Source organism: Somniosus microcephalus, unplaced genomic scaffold, assembly GCF_052327205.1.
Source record: "Somniosus microcephalus isolate GS21.2 unplaced genomic scaffold, FLI_Smic_1.0 unresolved_chr6, whole genome shotgun sequence".
Classification (NCBI taxonomy): Eukaryota; Metazoa; Chordata; class Chondrichthyes; order Squaliformes; family Somniosidae; genus Somniosus; species Somniosus microcephalus.
The window spans coordinates 29,656,525-29,679,329 of NW_028225184.1; the positions used below are offsets into that span (position 1 = coordinate 29,656,525).

At 48.1% G+C, this 22,805-nt stretch overlaps 1 pseudogene; it reads right to left on the reverse strand.

Annotated features, from left to right (window-relative positions):
• Positions 1 to 19,567: 19,567 nt before the first annotated feature.
• LOC147087150 (uncharacterized) lies at positions 19,568 to 20,762 on the reverse strand (annotated as a pseudogene).
• Positions 20,763 to 22,805: the final 2,043 nt, after the last annotated feature.

The window sequence follows — 22,805 nt, forward strand, 5'->3', positions numbered from 1 at the left end:
GAACATCCCCACTTCTGACCTTATGATGGTGGGAAGGTCATTGATGAAACAGCTGAAGATGGTTGGACCTAGGACACTGCCCTGAGGAACTCCTGCAATTATGTCATGTGATTCAGATGAATGACCTGAAACAACCACAGCCAACTTCCTTTGTGCTAGGTATGATTCCAACCAATGGAGAGTTTTCCCCTTGATTCCGATTGACTTCAATTTTGCTAGGGCTCCTTGCTACCACACTTGATCAAATGCTGCCTTGATGTCAAGGGCAGTCACTCTCACCTCACCTCACAATATTACATTGCAATGGAATATCACTTTGCAATATAATAGTCGGTTGCAATGCAATAGCACATTGCAATGGAATATTGCCTTGCTGTTTGATCATCATTTGCAATGCAATAGAACATTGCAATGGAATATCACTTGGTTGCTCACAGTCCCGTATCATTCTTTTTCGGTTTAAAACGGGAGTGCTCACAGTCCTGGATCATTCTTTTGCAGTATAAAAGACATTGCAATGCAATGGAACTTTACTTTGGAATATCAGTTTGCAGCATAATCGTCATTTGCAATGCAATAGAAAATTTCAATGGAATGTCAGTGCTGTGTAATCGTCATTTTTAATGCAATAGAGCATTGCAATTACATATCAATCTGCAATATAATAGTCATCTGCTTTGCATTTGCGATGCGCTATCAACAATACCAAAGACTAAAAATGCACTTATATGAAGTAGGCTTTTATTGACTAAGAACTAGAGCATGCCTCTGCTAGTGAATCCATCCTAAGAGCTCCCGGGGGAAGGGTGGTGAGTCACCTGTATACCCGGGCTTAGGGGTGGAGCCAGGGGCTGAGACATGCCTGGACTTGTACAGGGTTAACAGTGGCTTACCACACAGGCATGTACTGGTTAACAGTGGTTTACCACATTCACCCCTTGTTTAAAAAAGAGTCCGGCGGGGTGAAGTGTTTTAAAAGTTCGTATACGAAAGTCTCTCCGGGGGTCTTGTCTACTGTAATGATCTTCGTGGTGCAGGTAGCGGTGGTTCTTTGCCTGCGGCCGCTTCTCGCGTGGGACGGAGCACTGGCGTGTCGTCCTCTCGGGGTAGGGATGGCACCGGCATGTCATCAGTTCATGGTAGACACCCCGGTGGTGCGTCGTGGGTAGTGGTGGTGGGTGGAGTTAGTGGATGGTGATCAATGGTGTTTCGGGTGGTACCTGAGGGTGCGACGTCTCGAATTGAGACTGTGTCCTCCCGCACATCAGGATACGCCACGTAGGCGTACTGTGGGTTGGCGTGGAGGAGGTGAACCTTTTTCGACCAGGGGGTCCGTCTTATGGCTCCTCATGTGTTTCCTGAGCAGGACGGGTCCCGGAGACGTCAGCCATGGCGGTGGTGATGTCCCCGATGTGGATTTCCTGGGGTAGATGAACATCTTCTCGTGAGGGGTGGCGTTTGTGGCAGTACAGAGCAGTGATCATATGGAGTGGAGCGCATCGGGGAGGACATCTTGCCAGCGGGAGATTGGGAGGCCCTTGGATTTTAGGGCGAGCATGGATGTCTTCCACACCGTTGCGTTCTCCCTCTCTACCTGTCCGTTACCCTGGGGGTTTTAGCTGGTAGTGCTGCTCATGGCTATGCCCTTTTCGAGCAGGTACTGGTGCAGCTCGTCGCTCATGAACGACGAGCCCCTGTCGCTGTGGATGTAATTGGGGAAGCCAAATATGGCGAATAGGTTGTGGAGGCACCTGATGACTGTGGCGCTGGTCATGTCCGGGCAGGGGATGGCGAAGGAGAAACGGGAGTACTCGTCAATAATATTGATGAAGTACGTGTTGTGGTCAGAGGAGGGAAGGGGCCCCTTGAAATCGACGCTGAGACATTCGAAGGGGCGGGTGGCTTTAATTAGGTGTGCCCTGCCTGGCCTATAAAAATGCGGTTTGCATTCGGCGCAGACCTGGCAGTTCCTGGTCATGGTCCTGACCTCCTCGATGGAGTAAGGCAGGTTGCGAGCTTTAATAAAGTGGAAGAACCTGGTGAACCCCGGGTGGCAGAGATCATTGTGGAGGGTCCGTAGCCTATCGACTTGTGCGTTGGCACATGTCCCACGGGATAGGGCGTCTGGGGGCTCATTAAGTTTCCCGGGCCAGTATAAGATATCGTAGTTGTAGGTGGATAACTCGATCCTCCACCACAATACCTTATCATTTTTGATTTTCCCCCTTTGTCTGTTGTTAAACATAAATGCTACTGAATGTTGGTCAGTGAGCAGGGTGAAACGTTTACCGGCCAGGTAATGCCTCCAGTGCTGTATAGCCTCCACTATCGCCTGGGCCTCCTTCTCGACTGAGGACTGTTGAATTTGGGGCCCTGGAGGGTCCGTGCAAAGAAGGCCATGGGTCTCCCTGCCTGGTTAAGGGTTGCGGCTAGGGCAAATTCGGATGCATCACTCTCCACTTGGAAAGGGATGGACTCATCCACTGCGTGCATTGTGGCCTTCGCAATGTCCTCTTTTATGAGGTTGAAGGCCGCACGGGCCTCTGCTGTCAGGGGGAAGGAGGTTGACTTGATGAGGGGCCGGGCTTTGTCCGCATAGTTGGGCACCCACTGGGCGTAGTAAGAGAAGAACCCTAGGCATCTCTTCAGGGCTTTTAGGCAGTGGGGGGGGTAGTTCCAGGAGGGGGTGCATTCGGTCGGGGTCAGGGCCGATGACTCCGTTTTCAACCACACAGCCAAGAATAGCGAGGCGCGTGGTGTGGAACATACATTTTTCTCTGTTGTATGTCAGATTCAGCCGGTGGGCCGTACGGAGGAATTTTTCTAGGTTGGCGTCGTGGTCCTGCCGCTCATGGCCGCAGATGGTGACGTTGTCTAGCTAGGGGAAGGCGGCCTGCAGCGTGTTCTGGTCAACCATCCGGCCCATCTCCCTTTGGAAGACCGAGACCCCATTGGTGACGCCGAAGGGGACTCGGAAGAAGTGGTAGAGGCGACCGTCAGCCTCGAAGGCCGTGTACTGGCAGTCCTCAGGCCTGATGGGGAGCTGGTGGTATGCCAACTTCAGATCAATCGTCGAGAATACCTGGTATTGTGCTATCTCGTTGAGCATGTCAGATATGCGGGGAAGTGGGTATGCATCTAATTGCGTGTATCGATTGATCGTCTGGCTGTAATCAATAACCAGGCGCTGTTTTTCACCGGTCTTTACTACCACCACTTGGGCTCGGCATGGGCTGGTGCTGCCCTCGATAATCCCTTCCCTCAGGAGTCTTTGTACTTCTGATTTAATAAAGCTCCTATCCCCGGCACTGTACCGCCTGCTTTTAGTAGCAATTGGCTTGCAGTCTTTGGCGAGGTTAGCGAACAACGGGGGGGGTTTGACCTTCAGGGTGGACAGGCTGCATACTTTGCGCGGCGCCGTGTTTAAATTCTGCTGGCTGCAGACAGTAAGTGGGGGCAAGGGCCCGCCATATGCCATCGTGACGCTCTCCAGATGGCACTGGAAGTCTAAACCTAGCAGTACGGGAGCGCAGAGCTGTGGCAGGACGAGGAATTTAAACTCTCTGTACTCCACGCCGTTCACAGCTACACAATAGCCGCCGACATCCGCCGTATGGGACTTTGAGGCCATAAAGACCTGGTGGCATGTGCGCATAACCTATAGGGAGTAGCGTCGCACCGTGTCGCGGTGGATAAAGCTCTCCGTGCTTCCGTAGTCGAAAAGGCAATTTATGGCATGGCCATTTACCTTTACGTTCATCATGGACCTGGCTAGTTGATGGGGCCTAGATTGGTCCAGGGTGATGGAGGCCATCATCGAGGTCGGTGGGTCACTGTAGTATTCGCCCGCGGCGAGGGCCTGGTGCCGAGATGGTGTCCAAGATGGCAGCTCCCACTCGGCTGGTGGTGTCCAAAATGGCGGCCCGCACGGCTCACACGTGTTTGGTGGGGTCCAAAATGGCGGCCTGTACGGTTCACACGCGGCGCTGCTGGAATTGGAGGTCGATTTCTCCTTGCACACTCTCGCGTAGTGGCCTTTCTTGCCGCATTTGGAGCAGGTCGCGTCCTTTGCTGGGCATTGCTGTCTGGGGTGCTTGGCCTGGCCGCAGAAGTAGCATTCTGGCCTCTGGTCATTGCAGCTGTAGTTGGGCTGCTGGCGGCTTGTGGCCTTACCGGGTCCCAAGATGGCTGCTCCCATGGCACCCACGTGGCCATCCGGTCAGGGGGGTAGGCGTCCATGATCTGGAGGGCCACGTCTAACGAGTTAGCGAGGGCCACCGTCTTCTGCAGGTCAAGCCCCCTCTGTTCCAGCAGCCTCTGCCGAGTATAGTTGGACCTGATGCCGGCTACGCAGGCGTCTCGGATCAGGTCTTCCGTGCATTCCTTGGCCATCACCGCTTTGCAATTACAGTCCCGGCCGAGGACTCTCAGTGCCAGTAAATATTCAGCGACAATTTGGTTAAAGCCAACCATTGGCCTCAAAGGCTGTATACATTTTGTCAGAGTCCTTTAACGGTACTTGATGATATGCGCTCTTTAAATCAAAAGTTGAAATACCTTGCAGTTGGCAATATTATTGACCATGTCATCGATGCATGGTAGTGGGTAGGCACGCAGGTCGGTATACTGGTTAATATTTTGCAAGTAATCAATGCAAAGATTGTTCTTGTGTTGCTTCAGAGGATTTTTAACAATGATGACTTGAGCCCACCAGGAAGATGAGCATGGCTCAATTATACCGTCAGCTCGAAGGCGAGAGATTTCTGCCTCGATAAAGGCTCGATCATCTTGGCTGAAACGTCGTGATTTAGTGACTATGGGCTTACATCGGAGGGAAAGATTAGCAAAGAAGGAGGGCTTGTCGAGCGAAGCTGCCGAAAGTGCAGAATACGATACTTTGGAAATAGTAAACTCCGCATTTGACCCGCCAAACTCGAAAGTGAGTCTTTTATGTTGTTTCTGGAAATCTTGCCCCAGGAGCACATCACTGCATAGATTCTTGAACACCCCGAGCTGGGTGGAGAAATAAGTGCAGCCATTGAGAATAAGGTGGACAAGACAAAAGCCGGAAGAATTGGTGGTCAGAGTCGGCAGAGCCATTGCAATTTCCCTATCCGAGGGGTAAATACGCAGTTTTAACTTACTGACAGCCCGCTCACTAATAAAGCTGTCAGATCTGCATGAGTGGATTAGTGCTCTCAAAATGTTTCCATTTACCGAAACCTTCGTGGCTGCATGGGGCAAACTTTGGGGAAAAACAGCTGTGATGGGAGGAGGGGCAGTTTTACCCTTGACAGCTGTAACCTTAGTAGTGATTCTTGGGGTGGAGCAGTTTTATAGATTGCAGCTGTAACCATAGTAGTGGCTCTTGGGGGAGGAGCAGTTTTATAGATAGTAGCTGCAAAACTAACAGGAGCTCTCGACCTGTATACCTTAGAAAAGTGGCCTTTCTTACTAACAGCGGCTCTTGACTAGGCAAAACTTAGAAAAGTGACCTTTCTTGCTGCAATGATTGCAGGTCGCATTACGAGCAGGACAATATTTGCTATAATGGAAAACACCTCTACAGAAGGAACACTTCCTTCCAGATTGCCAAGATGCTGCTAGGGCAGGGTCCTCATCAGTGTAGGTGTCTAGGGTAGGGTTGTCATCAGCCGGGTTGAAGTCGTCATCCGTGAGGGCTTCTGCCCGAGGCCTATTGAAAGAGTCACTAAAAGAGATAGCAGCAGCCCGTGCACGTGGTGAAGGATAGGTGTCTGCATTCCTCTTTGTTAAGTCCAGAGAACATGCCTGGTCATAGGCAGCCTGTAATTGTGGGTTTTATTCTCCAACAGATGCTGACGTATGAAGGGAGACACAATCCCATTAATAAAGGAATCACAAATTAACTCCTCCTGGTACTGCTCAGCTGTAACAGCTTTAAGATTACAATCCTTGCTGGGCCTCCAAAGCTTCTGAAGGAATTGATCAAGTGATTCCCCGGGTTGTTGTTTAGTTGTGGCCAGTAGATGCCGAGAAACAATTTCATTTGGGGACTTGACAAATAGCTGCTGTAGTATTTGTATAGCGGCATCATAGTTGACACAGTCTTCGATATAGTCAAACACATGAGGGAATACATAATTAGCAAGTATCTCTAATTTATCAGGAACATTTTCACCACACACCCTGAGGAAGTTTCTGAAAGTACGATACCAATGTTTCGATACCTTAGCAGCTGTAAGTGAATTCGGGTCCAGGTCAAGACGGGCGGGGCTGAGTAGTTCCTCCATGATGGACCGATTACTTGTCTGAGTTCCCTTTTACGGTTCGAGTCGTAGCTGGCTGATCCCAAAATCACCCAAAGCGTGGAGTCGATATCAAGTTGATTAAATTGAGGTAATGAAACTCACTACGCACTTGGTTTGAGCATAAAGTGAGGCTTTAATCAACTTGTTTCAGAACATGAAAGTTTAGTTGTATCCAGTAGCTCCTTGTCTTGACAAAATGTCCCCGGCAAGCTGGGTCCAATGACCGAGTATTTATACTCCTTGGACGGCGCCACCAGCTGGCCGTCCAGCGTTATTTCATAAGTAGTTTCTTGAGGATGAGATTTATAACAATTATATTCATTTGCAATGCAACAGCACATTGCAATGAAATTGCAGTTTGCAACATAGTAGTCATTTGCACTGAAACAGAAAATTGCAATGGAATATCATTGCAATACAATCATCATGTGCAATGCAATAGAACATTGCAATAGAATATTTCTTTGTAACAGAATAGCCATTGCAGTGAAATGGAATATTGCAATGGAATATCAGTTTGCAATATGAATGTCATTTGCAATTCAATAGAACATTGCAATGAAATATCACTTTGCAATGTAATAGTCAATTTCAATGCAAATGCACATTGCAATGGAATAACACTTTGCACTAAAATAGACATTTGCAATATAATAGCAGATAACAATTGAATATCGCTTTGCAATATGATCGTCATTTGCAATGAAAAAGCACATTGCAATGGAATATCGCTTGGAAATATGATCGTCATCTGCAATGCAATAGGACTTTGCAATGGAACATCACTTTGCAACACAATAGTGATTTGCAATACAATAGAACATTGAAATGGAATATCGTCTTGCAATATGATCGTCATTTGCAATGAAGAAAACATTGCAATGGAATTTCACTTTGCAATGTAATAGGAATTTGCAATGCAATAGAGCATTGCAATGAAATTTCCCTGCAATATTATCGTCAGTTGCAGTGCAATAGCACATTGCAATGGTGTGAGATTCGAATTTGGAGGAACCCGAAACAGAGACGGAATTGAGATCAAGTTGAGAATTTATGAAAACAACCAAATGACTTGTGCACAAGGGAGAGCCACCCAGCATCCTCAAGCTAGGTGTGCACGCTCAAGGGACAAGTAGCGGTTCATTCAAGTTATACAATTCTATAAGCAACACCCACCTACTAAAGAATGGGGGCATACATATACAAACAGTGTCACAGCAGTTACTCTTTATTGGTTTATGTGGTTAGTCACTCAAATGTTGGACCCACCCCTTGAATTCGGGTACCCTCTGACCAGCATCCGCAATATGTTGCTATTACACAGTGTCAGGGTTGCTGTCGCGGGGCCGTGTAAACACGGGGCCGTGCTGTCCGGGCGAGGCTGGTTCTGGACCCAAGTGCAGATAGACAAGGCAAGAAGCAGATATGCAGTCTTACATAACAGTACTTTGCTGGAATCAAACAGGTAATATAGTGGTATGGATACCCAAGGTGGGAAAATACTTAAAAGGCTCAAACTTGATGAACCCAAAGTCCCAGTCACACGTGTACAACAGTAGCCAGCCATACACACCCCTGGGCATTTAGAACTAGAAGTCAAAAATGAAAAAGTCTGCATTAGTGCCCATAACGAATTTTCTTGGCTTTTCAAGCAGTGATCTTTCCCATTCCGGCTGATCATGAACTGCAGATGTTCAGAAATCTCAAGATAAAATCATCCTCCTCATCCACTAGCGACAGGTACATGTCGTGGCGATCATATGATCATAATCTTTGTAAGCGACAGAGCCATTGTTTTCCAGAGTTAGCACGCTCAATGGATTATATTCCAAAGGGACGCAAGAAGGGCGAGGAAAGCACCTTAATGGACGAGAATAGAACGAAATTCCTCGATCGCTGCTGTGTCCATACTGGCTCAGTCCTACTGTCAGTGTTGCTGTTGCGGGGCCGTGTAAACATGGGGCAGTGCTGTCCGGGCAAGGCTGACTCTGGACCCAAGTGCAGACAGATGAGGCGAGAAGCAGATATGCAGTCTTAAATAACAGTACTTTACTAAAATCACACAGGTAAACAGTTACGAAACATCGGAGCTCAAGACAAGCTACCACATAGGCAAACGGCTTGTCAAGGTAGGAACTCAGGACAAGCTACCATGAGGCAACCGGCTTGTCAAGACTGAGCTCAAGACAAGCTACCACAGGGCAACCGGCTTGTCCAAACTGAGCATCTTGTCAAGATCAAGCAACTTGTCAGCACCTTGTCAAGACCGAAAACAAAGGGAAGAACCACAGAAATTAAATGCAAACAAAAAAATAACACAGATAAACAGTTATAGACTTAGGAGCTCAAGACAAGCAACCACAAAGGTAAACGGCTTGTCAAGACTTAGCCCAAGACAAGCTACCCCTAGGCAACCAGCTTATCAAGGCAAGCTACCACAGGGCAACCGGCTTGTCCAAACTGCGCTCAAGACAAGCTACCACGGCAACCGGCGTGTCAAAACTGAGCACCTAGTCAAGACAGAGCACCCTGTCAAGACTCACTCCCTTGTCAGGACTGAGCCCAGAGGGTATAGACCACAGAACTTAAATACAAGCAAAAACAGGTGAAACCAATTAACCAGATGAAAGACAGTTAAGTAATAAACAGGAGAAACAAGTAACAATTAACAAAGGGAAACAAACAAGTGAAGGTGCCATCTAGGCATTACTGAAGGAACTGACCGTCACCCTCACACAGATGTTAGTAGTTTCATCCTACTCCCCACAGTCCTGCTGTTATCTCTTCCCCGGTTTCGGCATAGTTTATAGTTTGAGAAAGCATATTTTAGCCTTAACTGTCGAACAAGCAGGATGGCTACAAGGCCGCAGTAATGCGTGTACCCTGTGACTGGAATAATGTTCGATGTTAATTGTACCATTATCTCCTGGGAAGACAGGCCGTGTTCAGACAATGGCTCTACTGAGGCTGTGAACACACACATTCCGAAGTTTGATAAGTAAATGGCGTCTTCCAGTCTGCCAATGTGCTTCAGTCAGCTAAACCTAAACTATGGCTAAATAGGGTGTTAACACAGTCAAGTATCCCAGCATTCATTGGGAACAAGCTGGACCTTTCAGTCCCCCCTTCCAAATCACGGAAAGAACCCTTAAAGCGGGGTTGGAGGGTGTGATCTCTATGCTAGGACAGTGTGATAAGCTGGTGGGTTTAAAGTAGGTCAGAAATGCATATACGATTTCCCAAATCAAATAGCACGAATGATGAAGGTTTTCCTATAATCCCCCCCATTTGTTCTATACTACTACCACCACCCCCCCAGGCCTTTGGCTATTCCAAGTAGGCCGCACAATTGTTGCATATGGTCTGGTGTGAATCTTATCGGGGTGGCAACCCGTCGAAGCACCAGATATGCATAAGATGAGTAAAGCGAATATTTAGGCAATCCCTGATTGATTATACGATTGCTTCATTATTCATACAAATGATTTTTCCAACAACTTGTTGAAGTCATCACCTGAAACGCTTGGAGTCATAGAGTTATACAGCACAGAAAGAGGCCCTAGGCGCATCGCGTCCGAGCCGTCCATCAAGCCCTGTCTAATCTAATCCCATTTTCCAGCATTTGGTCCGTAGCCTTGTAAACCTCCTGCCCCTTACCTTTAATCTATGCCCCCTTGTTAGTGACCCCACTACTAAGGGTAAAAGTTCCTTTCTATCTACCATATCTATGCCGCTCATAATTTTGTACACCTCAATCAGGTCCCCTCTCAGCCTCCTCTGCTCCAAGGAAAACAACCCCAGCCTGTACAGACTTTCTTCATAGCTGAAGTGATCCAGCCCAGGCAACATCCTGGTGAATCTCATCTGCACCCGCTCCAAAGCAATCACATCCTTCCTATAGTGTGGCGACCAGAACTGCAGATAGTATTCCAGCTCTGACCTAAACAGCGTTTTGCATAGCTCCATCATAACCTCCCTGCTCTTATATTCTATGCCTCAGCTAATGAAGGAAAGTGTCCCATATGCCTTTTTAACCACCTTATCCACCTGTTCTGCTGCCTTCAGAGATCTATGTACATGCACACCAAGGTCCGTCTGATCCTCTGTCTTTCCTAGGGTCTTACCATTCATTGTGTATCCCTTGCCTTTTTAGTACCTCCAAAATGCATCATCTCACACTTTTCATGGTTAAATTGCATTTGCCACTGTTCCGCCCATCTGACCAACCCATCTATATCGTCCTGCAGGCTGATGCTACCCTCCTCGCTATTAACCCACCACAAATTTTCCTGTCAGCTGCGAACTTACACATCATTCATTTTACATTCACATCCAAATCATTAATGTAGACCACAAACAGCAAGGGACCCAGCACCAATTCCTGCGGTACCCCACTGGACACAGGCTTCCAGTTAGAAAAACCACATTCGACCATCACCCTCTGCCTTCTGCCACCTAGCCAGTTTTGGATCCAATGTGCCAAGGCACCCGGGATCCCATGGGCTCTTACCTTCTTGACCAGTCTCCTATGCGGGACTTTATCGAAAGCCTTACTGAAATCCATGTATACAACATCCACTGCACTACCCTCATTCACACACCTAGTCACCCCATCGAAAAATTCAATCAAATTGGTCAGACATGATCTTTCCTTAACAAAGCCATGCTGACTATCCCTGACTAATCCTTGCCTCTCCAAGTGGAGACTAATTCTGTCCCTCAGAATTTTTTCCAATAATTTCCCTACCACTGATGTTAGGCTCACTGGACTGTAATTCCCAGGTTTATCCCTACTACCCTTCTTGAATAATGGTACTACGTTAGCTGGTCTCCAGTCCTCTGGCACATCCCCTGTGCCCAGAGAGGTTCTGAAAATTTGTGTCAGAGCACGTGCAATCTCCTCCTTTGCCTCACACAGCAGCCTGGGATACATCTCGTCCGGGCCTGGGGATTTATCCACTTTTAAGCCTGCTAAAACCGCTAGTACCTCCTCCCTCTGGATGCTAATTTGTTCAAGTATATCACGGTCCCCCTGCCTGATTTATATGTCTACATCGACCTTCTCCATAGTGAAAACAAATGCAAAAAATTATTTTTAAACCCCTCCTACATCTTCTGGCTCCACACACAGATTGCCACTTTGGTCCCTAATGGGCCCTTCTCTTTCCCTAGTTATCTTCTTGCCCTTAATATAATTAGAAAACAACCTTAGGATTTTCCTTTACTTTGCTCGCCAGTGTTATTTCATGGCTCCTCCTCGCTCTCCTAATTTCTTTTTTAAGTATCCTCCTGCACTTTTTATACTCCTCTAGGGCTTCCTCTGTCTTTAGTCCTTTGTATCTGCCAAAAGCCCCCCTTTTTCCGAATGCATTCTCGTATATCCCTTGACATCCATGGTTCCCTGGGTTTGTTGGTCCCACCCTTGACCTTTACGGGAACATGTTGCCATTGTACTGTCTCAATTTCCTTTCTGAAAGACTCCCATTGCTCCGATGTGGATTTTCCTGCAAGGAGCTGATCCCAGTCCACTTTGGCCAGATCCTGCCTTATCATATTAAAATCGGCCTTCCCCCAATATAGAACATTTATCTCTGGTCCATCTCTGTCCTTTTCCATGACTACCTTAAATCTCACCGAATTATGGAGTAGGGGCAGTACCAACATTAGCAGTTTTAACTTTTGGTTTAGCAATTTGTTTCGCCTGAGTCCATTTACATTTCCTGCGTGTCATAAATAACAAGGTCAGGACAATTACGAACTGCACCAGGACTAATACATGTGATTTCAGTCGGATCCATGGATGCATCTGTATATTTATTCCCAACTGTCATCTACCCATGTGCTCACTTTGGTCGCATCGATGTCTTTCTTCATATCCATGTTCCTTTGTTGCAGAATATAGTAAACCTTTTGGGAGAGCCGTATCTCTTTCCGTAACTGCCTCAGGTGTTCGGGCAGTGGGGGCATAGAATACTCAAAGGTGTTGATGTAGTTCCACAATCCATACTTGATGTCTTGAGACACTTGAAGAGAGGCAATATTAAACTGGTGTATGTCCACCAACTCCTCGTGTCCAATCCGTACCAGAACTGCTGGTGTGAAGCAGAACGCTTACTGGGGATGTCGCAAGTTAGATTGGCATGTTCAAATGTCCCCAAGTTTGTCATGACACAGTATTCACCTTTACCAGCCTCTGTCACCTAGGTGGGCTATGAGGCTGCGTCCAATGCCTCCATGGTGCAGTAAAACTCCATGCCAGTGTTAATGAAAACACAATGAGCTTGCGGGCTTTGGCTGATTGCATGCGGGCACATGATGAAGGCATGTCTGGTGACACATCCTTCCAGCTTGGTACCCATCCGGTTTCCTTTCACCATCACTGCGTAAGGTAACATATTGTGGTAAGATATATGTATGCCCTCTTTGTATACCTATATTTTGTACCTGATATACCTCCCGCCCTTGTGTCTCCACGGCCATCACCTGGATGACCAAAACTAAACCCAGGAACCCCCCGCGTCTGGGTTGCATTTGACATGCGTGGGGTATACCCATACCATGGCTCGGAATTGACAAACTGTCATATTGAGGCTACATAAGAGACATTTAGGCATACCCGCCCCAGCATGTCCGCGAGTCAGTGTCCCTTTTAACTGTTGGTTGGTAATCCACAGGGGGACCTCCCCCGCCTGTTTCTGCTCCAGGTTTTCTCGGGTTTGTTCCACTCTCCAATTCCCATAAGTACTGCAAGCATCGTTTGCTGCTGCCTGCTGTGAGGCATTGTATTCCTCTTTAATTATCGTATTTATAGTCTGCGCGTGTGTTTCTAATACAGTAGCTATATCCTGGAGGTATAGATTTGATATCTGGTCCTCCTTTAACTCTTGGCCCACATTCTTATTCTGCTCTTGTAAGATGGCTTTAATGTGGGAACCCAGATCCCGGACCTTCTGATCTATGGTAGCCAGATCAGTGGTGTTAACAAACAATGTGCCGGTGTTAAAGACCGTCGCTGCATCATTAACTAAAGACCTCTTATGTCACCAAACCCGCTGGCTTTTCTGTCTGTATCTGCCTCTGCTATGATCCACGACTTGTTTCAATACCTGTGTTAGAAGGCGCTGGTATAACTGTTGAGTTTTTGGTGAACACTAAGCAGGCAGGGCAGTGTTGATCAGGTTCAGCACCACTGACACTAATTCATGACGCAAGTTACCATACAATATAGCCCCAGTCCGTGTGAGCACCAGCCCACTAGCAGGTCCCTCCGTCATGGGGGAGGGGCAGGTGAGTGGTTCTCACTCCGGGGAGAATGGTGTCATGGAAAACACTGGGGGCGTGGGTGTGGTGGGGGCACCACAGTAGCAGCCAATCATAGGTGGCAGCCCGGGCCCCTCGTATTGTTCTGTAATCCGAAAGTTTGACATCTCTCTAGGGTAGGCGTACATAAGAGGTCCCAATGCCCTGCATTATTCTGCCAGCATATCCTGTCCTTCCTTCCTGGGATTTTACTGGTACAGACGCCCTTGTGTGTTTTGTGTGGACCAGTGGCCATCTCACAAAGAAAGGGGGTTCCTGGCTGGTCAACAAAGAAACTCAGCGCCATGGTAGGTGTTTTCGTTCGTCAAACAGTAACCCTATCTTTCCCAAGAGAAGCCTCCCCATCGTTATCCTACACCACCGCCAGGCAAAATGAGTCCAGTTCCCTTACCAGTCTCGGCACTAGTTTGTCTTAACTAACAGGCTCTCTCTCTCTCTCCCACTGACCCTCTGTCTGTCTCCGACCCCCTTTCAGTCTGTCCTGCTATTAGCAGTGTGTGCAAGGCTTGCAGCGGGGTAAAGGCTACTTCATACATGGCGTTGAGCTGGAGGCGGTGGCCTTGTGACAGTGGCTCAATGTGACTTACCTGACTTAACTTAATCCGGTGAGGGTTATCAGCCGTCGGATGGGAATGTGTGAAGACTGGTAGCACTGTCCTCCTTCAGAGGCAGGAGGGCCTATAAAAGGGGGTGGATATTCCCTCGGGAAGGTCCTCCAGTCCCGACACCAGTGGTTCCCAAAGAGCAGCTGTGTCTCGGAACCGGTCTATCTCCTCTGCACAGAGTGGGGTAAACAAAAGATTCTGTGTTCTGTTGGGATGTAGAACGAGGTGTCCGGTAGTCCCACCACAAAAGGGAGATAATCAGAACTCTAGAGTCAAGGGGTGAGTTCCCAAGAAGGTTAGGGTCGTATAGTAGTGAGAGTTCACAGGATCTCTGGCTAAGTCGAGCAACCGGACCATCGAAAGGTCGACATCCCCGGAAGTGGTGGCAGTACTGAGGTCGGGCCCGCACATCTGTAAGAAAGAGACAGGTAAAATAGCGACCCGAATAATTGAATTAGTTCTTCGAAATCCGGTCATGATCAAATATAGGAGAGAAAATAGAGTCATAGAGTCATAGAGTCATTGAGTTATACAGCACAGCAAGAGGCCTTTCGGCCCATCGCGTTCGTGCCAGCCATCAAGCCCTATCTAATCTAATCCCATTTTCCATCATTTGGTCCGTATCCTTGTATGCTATGGCATTTCAAGTGCTCCTCCAAATGCTTCTTGAATGTTGTGAGGATTCCTGCCTCCACCACTCTTTCAGGCAATGAGTTCCAGATTCCAACCACCTTCTGGGTGAAAAAGTTCTTCCTCAAATCCCCTCTAAACATCCTGCCCCGTACCTTGAATCTATGCTCCCTTGTTATTGACCCCTCTACTAAGGGGAAAAGTTCTTTTCTATCCATCCTATCTATGCCCCTCATAATTTTGTATTCCTCAATCAGGTCCCGCCTCAGCCTTCTCTGCTCCAAGGAAAACAACCCCAGCCTGTCCTGTTCATAGCTGAAGCGCTGCAGCCCAGGTAACATGCTGGTTAATCTCCTCAACATCCTGGTTAATCTCCTCTGCACCCTCTCCAAAGCAATCACATCCTTCCTATAGTGTGGCGACCAGAACTGCCTGCACACAGTACTCCAGCTGTGGCCTAACCAGTGTTTTGTACAGCTCCATCATAACCTCCCTGCTCTTATGTTCTAAGCCTCGGCTAATGAATGCAGGTATCCCATATGCCTTTTTAACCACCTTATCCACCTGTTCTGCCTTTAGGGAGCTATGTATATGCACACCAAGATCCCTCTGATCCTCTGTCTTTCCTAGGGTCTTATCTTTCATTGTGTATTCCCTTGCCATGTTAGTCCGTCCAAAATGCATCACCTCACACTTTTCAGGGTTAAATTCCATTTGCCACTGTTCTGCACATCTGACCATCCCATAATTATCGTCCTGTAGCCTGAGGCTTCCTGCCTCGCTATTTACCACCCCACCAATTTTCGTGTCATCTGCGAACTAACTGATTATACCTTTTACATTCGCATCCAAATCATTAAAAGACAGGATATTATTTCGTTATTATTTCATTTTAATCATAGGGTCCCCAAGAGATGGGGAAATATCTTCCCCGGGCTTCATCACAGTCTTAGTCTGGCTTCAGTATGTCCATCTTACATCTAATTTTTCCTGTAGGAAAACGGAGGTTCCTGTGTTTAGGAGGATCTGGAACGGCCCATCCCACCGGGGCTCATAGGTACCTCGAACTGGTCGCTGAATCATCACCCACTGTCCTACCGGAGGGGGCGCTTCCCAAACTCCCCTTTGTCTTTTGGCATCATGTGCCTCCTGTAAGTGTTGAACCCGAAAGTGTTTGGCCTGATAGGCCTCACTGATCAGGCGTAGATATGTCAGGAGAGTTGTCTGGAATTTGGAAGTGTCCCCCATACCCTTGGGGTAACATCATAGCTCGTCCAGGCATTAGTTCAAGTGGGGTTACGCCAGTGCCTTTGGCCGGCGTGGCTCGTATGCCCCAAAGAATGGCGGGGAGGACTGCGTGCCACCCTTTTCCTGTCTGTACAATGGCCTTGCTCACAGACTGTTTCAAAGTACAGCTCATCCGTTGCACCTTTCCTGAGGATTGTGGATGGTAAGGGATTTGGAACCGTTGTCGAACCCCCAGGAGCGCTAAAGCCTATTTCATGGCCTTGCCGGTGAAGTGGATTCCCTGGTCAGAATCTATCTGGTAAGGCACCCCCCCATTGGGTAATGATTTCCATCGCTAGGATTTTTGCAGCTGCTTCGGCTGTGCTCCTCCTAGTGGGGAAGGCCTCGACCCAACGTGTAAAAAGTTCGATGACTACAAAGACATGGTTCTACCCGCCTGCGGGGTAGGGGTCCTGTGAAATCCACTTGTAATTGCGTCCAGGTTCACTGGGCTACCGGGGGTGCCCTATACGTACTCATATGTGACCCCCAATTCCCGTTTGGAGGCAAGGTAGACATAGTCGCCCATACTCGTGGATCTCTCTGGCCATTCTGGGCCAGCACCAGGTGTCAGCTATAATGTAATATAATTATAACCTCCCAAATGCGCGGGCTCGTGGTAAGATTGTATCAGGGCACGTCGAATGGACGTAGGAACCACGGACTGGGTCTCATGATGAAAAACACACTGGGGTCTTTGTTCACTCCCTCACGCACCCAAACTGTATATTCTCAGGGACTCGGAAAGTTACACGGTTAGGAGCGTATCGTTCGGTAAATCATCGGCCAGGGAAGCCTCTTCAGTTCGTACTACTGCATTAGGAATAAGGGCCATCACAGGGTGAGCCAACGCGGCCCGTCGGGCGTCCAATTCGGCGATTGGGTTACCCTGGATTTCTGGGGTCTCCCCTGCCTGGTGGGAGCAAACATTGACTACCGCCCCCAGCGTGGGCCCGTCCGCTGCCCGAAGGCATTCAGCGATCGCGAAAGCATGTTTAATAGTGTTGCCTAAAGAAGTCAAATATCCTCACCGCTTCCACAGGCCGCAGCAATCGTGGATGACGGAATAGGCATATTGGCTGTCTGTATAGATATTTGCGGTTGTTCCTTCTGCCAACTGAAGGGTTCTAGTGAGGGTGCTGATTTCCGCCAGCTGGGCCCCTTGGGTGAGGGACTGTCCTGCCGGACCTACTACTGCCGATCCGGCGACACATCGGCCCTCATGGTAATAACTGGACCCGTCCACGTACATCTCTAGGCAGGCCACGGCAATGGGTTCGGTTAGGTTGGGTCCCTGACTATCGAGATGTAAGATAGTGGTGCAAACATGGGGGGTCCTTTCGTCGATTAGGAAGGATGCAGGGTTCATTCGAGGGTCTGTTAACACCTCGATCCGAAACACCCTACCCAATAAACAAGCCTCCCATTTCGCACGTCTCTGTTCGGAAATAGTATCCAGGCTGCCTGCAAGAACTTTCACGAGGCTGTGGCGGGTATGAAAGATTACCTTCACGGGACCTACCATAGACTCTATTGAATCTACCGCCCAGGCTGCACAATCAGTGGGCGCCAGGCACGGGGCCTGTCCCATCATGGAGGATGGTACCGGGCACGAGTAATATCCTGCTGGTCGTATTTGATTATTCCGTGATTGTCCCACTACCGCACTATACGCCCGATTGCCCACCCAATTCCACAGGTGGAATGATTTAGCTGGGGCTGGGAGACCTAGGGCAGGTGCGTTGGCCAAAGTGATTTTGACCATCTCAAATGCTTCGATTGCCTCTGGTGTCCAAGTCAGCCTTGCCTCTCCCGGGACCCTCCCTTTAGGAGGTTGTTTACTGGGCTTGCCAATTAGGTGAAGTCGGTTACGTAGGTGCAGCAACAGTGAAACAATCCCATCATGCTTCGCAGGCCAGAGACAGTGACGGGTCACGGCATCTGCAAGAGTGCTTGAACCCTCTCGGGGTCAGGTCCTATCCTCTGGGGAGATGATCTGACCCAGGAAGGTAACCCGAGGAAGCCCAATTTGAGCTTTGATCGGATTCAGTTTACCCCCCTTGAACTAAAGTCTCCAGGACACACGTCATGGCGGCCAGATGAGCTGAGGGCGAGGGACTGCCAATCAGAATGTCATCTACATATTGAAGGCAGGCTGAATCCTGCATTTGGCTATCTGCTAATGCTGGCTGGAGAGCCTTTTCCAGGTCTCGTGAAAAATAGTAGGGGCATTGTGAAATCGCTGAGGCAACCGGGTCCAAGTATACTGGGTGGATCGATCAGTGAAAGCGAAGTGCTGTTGGGATCCGGGATCCAAAGGACATGTCATAAGTCCGTTTTGGATGTCCAGTGCCGTGAATATGGACAGGGCTTTGTGGAGGCCGTTTAAAATAGTGGCAGGTTTCGCCACTAAGGCATGGAGCTTGGGAGTGACCCGATTCAGTGCTGTATAATCAATGGTCATTCTCCAGGATCCATCTGGTTTCTGCACTGGCCATACCGGGAAGTTGGTACGGGAGCATGTCTTTGTCACTGTACCAGTTTCTAATAAGTCTACTACTATGTGCTTCTGATTGGAGGGGGTATTGTCGGTGGGTCTCGGGGTAGGGTCCGTGGACCCGCACTGGGTCCATCTCCGCTCTACCACAGTCTAATTTGTGGCTGGCCCATGCAAGAGGGTAAACCTCACAAACTCTCCCCCATGGTCCTTCCTCTATCCATGCGCGCTTTACCGGCCAGAGGGCTTGCACTCTGCATTGTCGGGATTTATATTCCTGGAAGGGAAATCTCCCCACTCGGGGCCCCCCTAAGTCTATGGATGATCCCTTAGGAGCATATCTGCCTCTATCTAATGGAGAATATCCATACCTAAGAGCAGGCCCTCACCGTTAGGACCTACCCACAGGGTGATCCACCAGGTATGACTTCCTGGTGACAGCTGCAGGGGAAGTGGAACACTTCGATGGAAGATCACCCTTTCTCCACTAACGCCAGTTATCGGAATGCTTTGATCTAAGGTGGGAAATTCTGTGTCAGTTATCGACACCGAGGCCCCCGTGACTAAAATGGCACAGTATTTTCGGCCTCCTAACTGTACATTTAGAGACGGGCGTGTGGACCCCTGTTCCCTGACCATGGAGACTGGCTAATCCTAATAGCTGGCGAGGAATGCTCGGAGCGCCTCCATCTCTTGGTTTGACAAGCCTCTCTTCGTTTGTCGCTGAGGGCCTGAAGCGGGTCGGGTCGGTCCCTGCCCCTGTTTACCTCCACCCTGTTCATAACAGTTGGCATTTTGATGCCCAGTCCGCCCGCAATTGTTACACATAACTCTCGGCTGGGTGCAATGTGTAGCCACGTGGCCCGGTGTGTTACAATTGTAACAGAGTCGAGCCTCTTGTATGACTGCCACAGGCTCGGTTTTAATGCCCGGGGCCGCTATGGTGGACCATGGCAGATAATTGTGGGTGGGAGCTTGACTGGTGGCATCATTTCCGCCTGGTGGAGCCCAAAAAGTCGACCAGCCCACTTCCAGATTGCAGCTTCCGTGGCCTGGGGGCTGGCCCCCATTCGGAGGGCAGTTTGGTAGGGCTTTTCCAATCCCTGGAGTAGACTATCTACAAACCGTGGGTAGTCGTGATTAGTGGGAATGTCATTTGTCTGGCCCCAGTGTTCATACTACTCGATTACTCGATCAATGTACACATTGAGGTTTTCCCCGGGACTCTGTTGCAGGGCGGTGAGCCCCATCGAGGTAGCGGTGCATTTGCCCAGTCTGAACTGAAGCCAACTTTTCAAACCATCGAATTGGATCTCATACTCCGCCGCTGTGGCTGGGGCATTTAGGGCATGGTGTCCCAACGCCCCATAAACCATAGAGGGGCATTTCACGTCGATAATAGCTTTGATGTCTTGTTTGGAAAAATTAAAGTGCCGAGCAGCACTTTGCATTTTTGCCCATACTTCTACATTAGGATTGTGTCTTTTGAGGTCGGGAATGAGAAAGGTGACGCTGGACCTCTCCTGGGGCATAAAAGACTGTGCCTCGTCCATCGTACCTCATCCACCGATCTCTGGGTTTTTGGCTCCTACCGTCTGATTAACTCAGACGGGGGCCACGGAATTTGATTTTTCAGCCCCAGACTGAAGAAGTAACGGCGGATAGATATGTCTGTATTCGGCAGGGCACGTGGGTTGGGTGGCCTCGACTCGTTGAAACTCTACGGTCCCCGATGGGGGCCTGGGATGTAAGGACGACATGTCTCGAGTCTCCTTTTGTCGAGCCTCGACAATTTCACCTCAGCTTTTTATGTCATCCAAATTCTCAGTCCCTGGTGGCTTGAGGTGCAGGAGACTACTGAATTGGACTTTAGCCTCCCGCACGGGTCTCAAGAATTATTGTAACGGGGCCAGTCTCCCCCCCCCTTGTCCATGATTATGGGTCCCATTTGATCCATCCAACTAGCACAAAAAACCGCCCCATAATTAGCTTGTTTGGCGTCCATTGTTCCTCCCACCACTTTATTTGGTCAACTAATGGGCTTGTTTCTTTCCACCCATTTTTAATCATCCCACTTTGAAATTTCAAATTAGCCTCTCGGACCCGTTGTACGACAGTGACACTGGTGGCCATAGCTGGAACGTCCGGTGAAAGAAGTCTCCGCTCATCACCCATGTGACCCGTATTAACTGTTACGTATATTGTTATAATCTATCTTATACTTTATCAGCACAAACGTATCACCTTATACTCTAAATCAGAAATACACACTTATGTCTAATCGATTCTGTCAGTCCGCGGTCTCCATGAGGAATAATTTACTATGTGGGTAATTTAATACTGACTGGCCCATACACGATTTTAGCCACACTGGTGAACGAGCGAGTCCTTGTTCCTCCTAAAATACTTAATGTGGCTTCTTCCCTTAGGACACGACACGGTTCTCGCTTCAGCCGTCAATTCCAGTGTCGTTTAACTCCCATGGTCCTTACCTGCAGTATCCCACTTCCGACACCAACTGTTAGATTCGAATTTGGAGAAACTCCAGACCGAGACGGAATTGAGGACATTTACAGAATTTATTAAAACAACCAAAAGACTTGCGCACAACGGAGAGCCACTCAACTTCCTCAAGCTAGGGGTGCACGCTGGGAGGACAAGGAGTTGTTCATTCAAGTTGTACAAATATTTAAGCAATGACCACCTACTACATAATGGGGCGTACACGTACAAACAGTGTCACAACAGCTATTCTTTATTGTTTTATGTGGTTAGTCACTCAACTGTCGGGCCCACCCCTTGAACTCAGGTACCCTCTGACCATGCCAGTCACAGATGTTAGTCGTTTCATTCTACTCCCCACATTCCTGCTGTTATCTCTTCCCCATTGTCGGCATAGATTATAGTTTGAGAAAATATGTTTATCCTTAACTGTCGACCAAGCAGGATGGCTACAAGGCCTCAGTGAATCATGTACCCTGTAACTGGAAAAATGTTGGTGGTTAATTGTACCCTCATCTCCTGGGAGAGCAGGCCGTGCTTAGAAAATGGTTCTACTAAGGCTGCGAAAAAAAGCATTCCAAATTTGTTAAGTAAAGTGGCAGTCTGCAAATGAGCTTCAGTCAGCTAAACCTACACGATGGGTAAAGAGGTGTGACCACAGTCAAGTATCCCAGAATTCATTGCGAACAAGCTGGATCCTTCAACACTATCAGTTCCACTTAATATCGTGAATACTTCAATCAAATCACCACTTAAACTTTTAAATTCCAGGGAATATAACCCTAGTTTGTGCCATCTCCCAATCTAATTTGTCCCTTGGACTCTCTGTATCCTTCTGGTAAATCTATGCTTCACTTTTTATACCTAATACTATCATTCCTAAGGTGTGATGCCCAGAGCTGAACACACTACTGCAGCTGTGGTCTAACCAGTGCATTGTATAGCTGTGGCATAATTTCTCCCTCTTATAGTGTAATCCTACAGATATGAATATCACCATTCAATTAGCCATTTTGAATCTTTTCTGTACCTGCCCATAACCATTTAATGATATATGTACAGGGAACCTTAAGTCTATGTGGATCTCAACTGTTTCCAGCTAATCATTATATAGAGTGTATTCTAAACGCCCCTATTTGATCCGTAGTTGGTGACGTCATACTTCCTAATACTTAATTCAATTTGCCAATCATTTGCCCATTCACTTAATCTATGAATATCTGGTGAAATTTCTCGCTTCCATCTAAACTGCTTATACAGCCACCTATCTTTTTTGTCATTGTCAAACTTGGATGTGTGTCTCCCAATCAAATCAAATAAGTCGTTAATAAAATCGGTGCAGAGTTGAGGCCCCAAAGGTGATCCCTCAGAGACACCATTCGTCATCTGCTGCCAATTAATGTACTTGACCATTATCTGTAAACGGTCTCTCCTGTCGAGCAATCAATTTCCTAACCAGGTCAATAACTTGCGTTCACTTACATGAGCTTCACATTTAGCTAAATGTTCTTTATGCGGGACTTTATTAATTGTCTTTTACTCCATGTCTACTAGCTAATAATGATTTTTGAACTGGGACTCATAAACCTCTTGGCTCCTCAACAGTTAATAGCTTCGCATTATTTCGAAATTACTCAGCACTCTCTTACTGTGTTCCACAGTGGATGGTTTCAC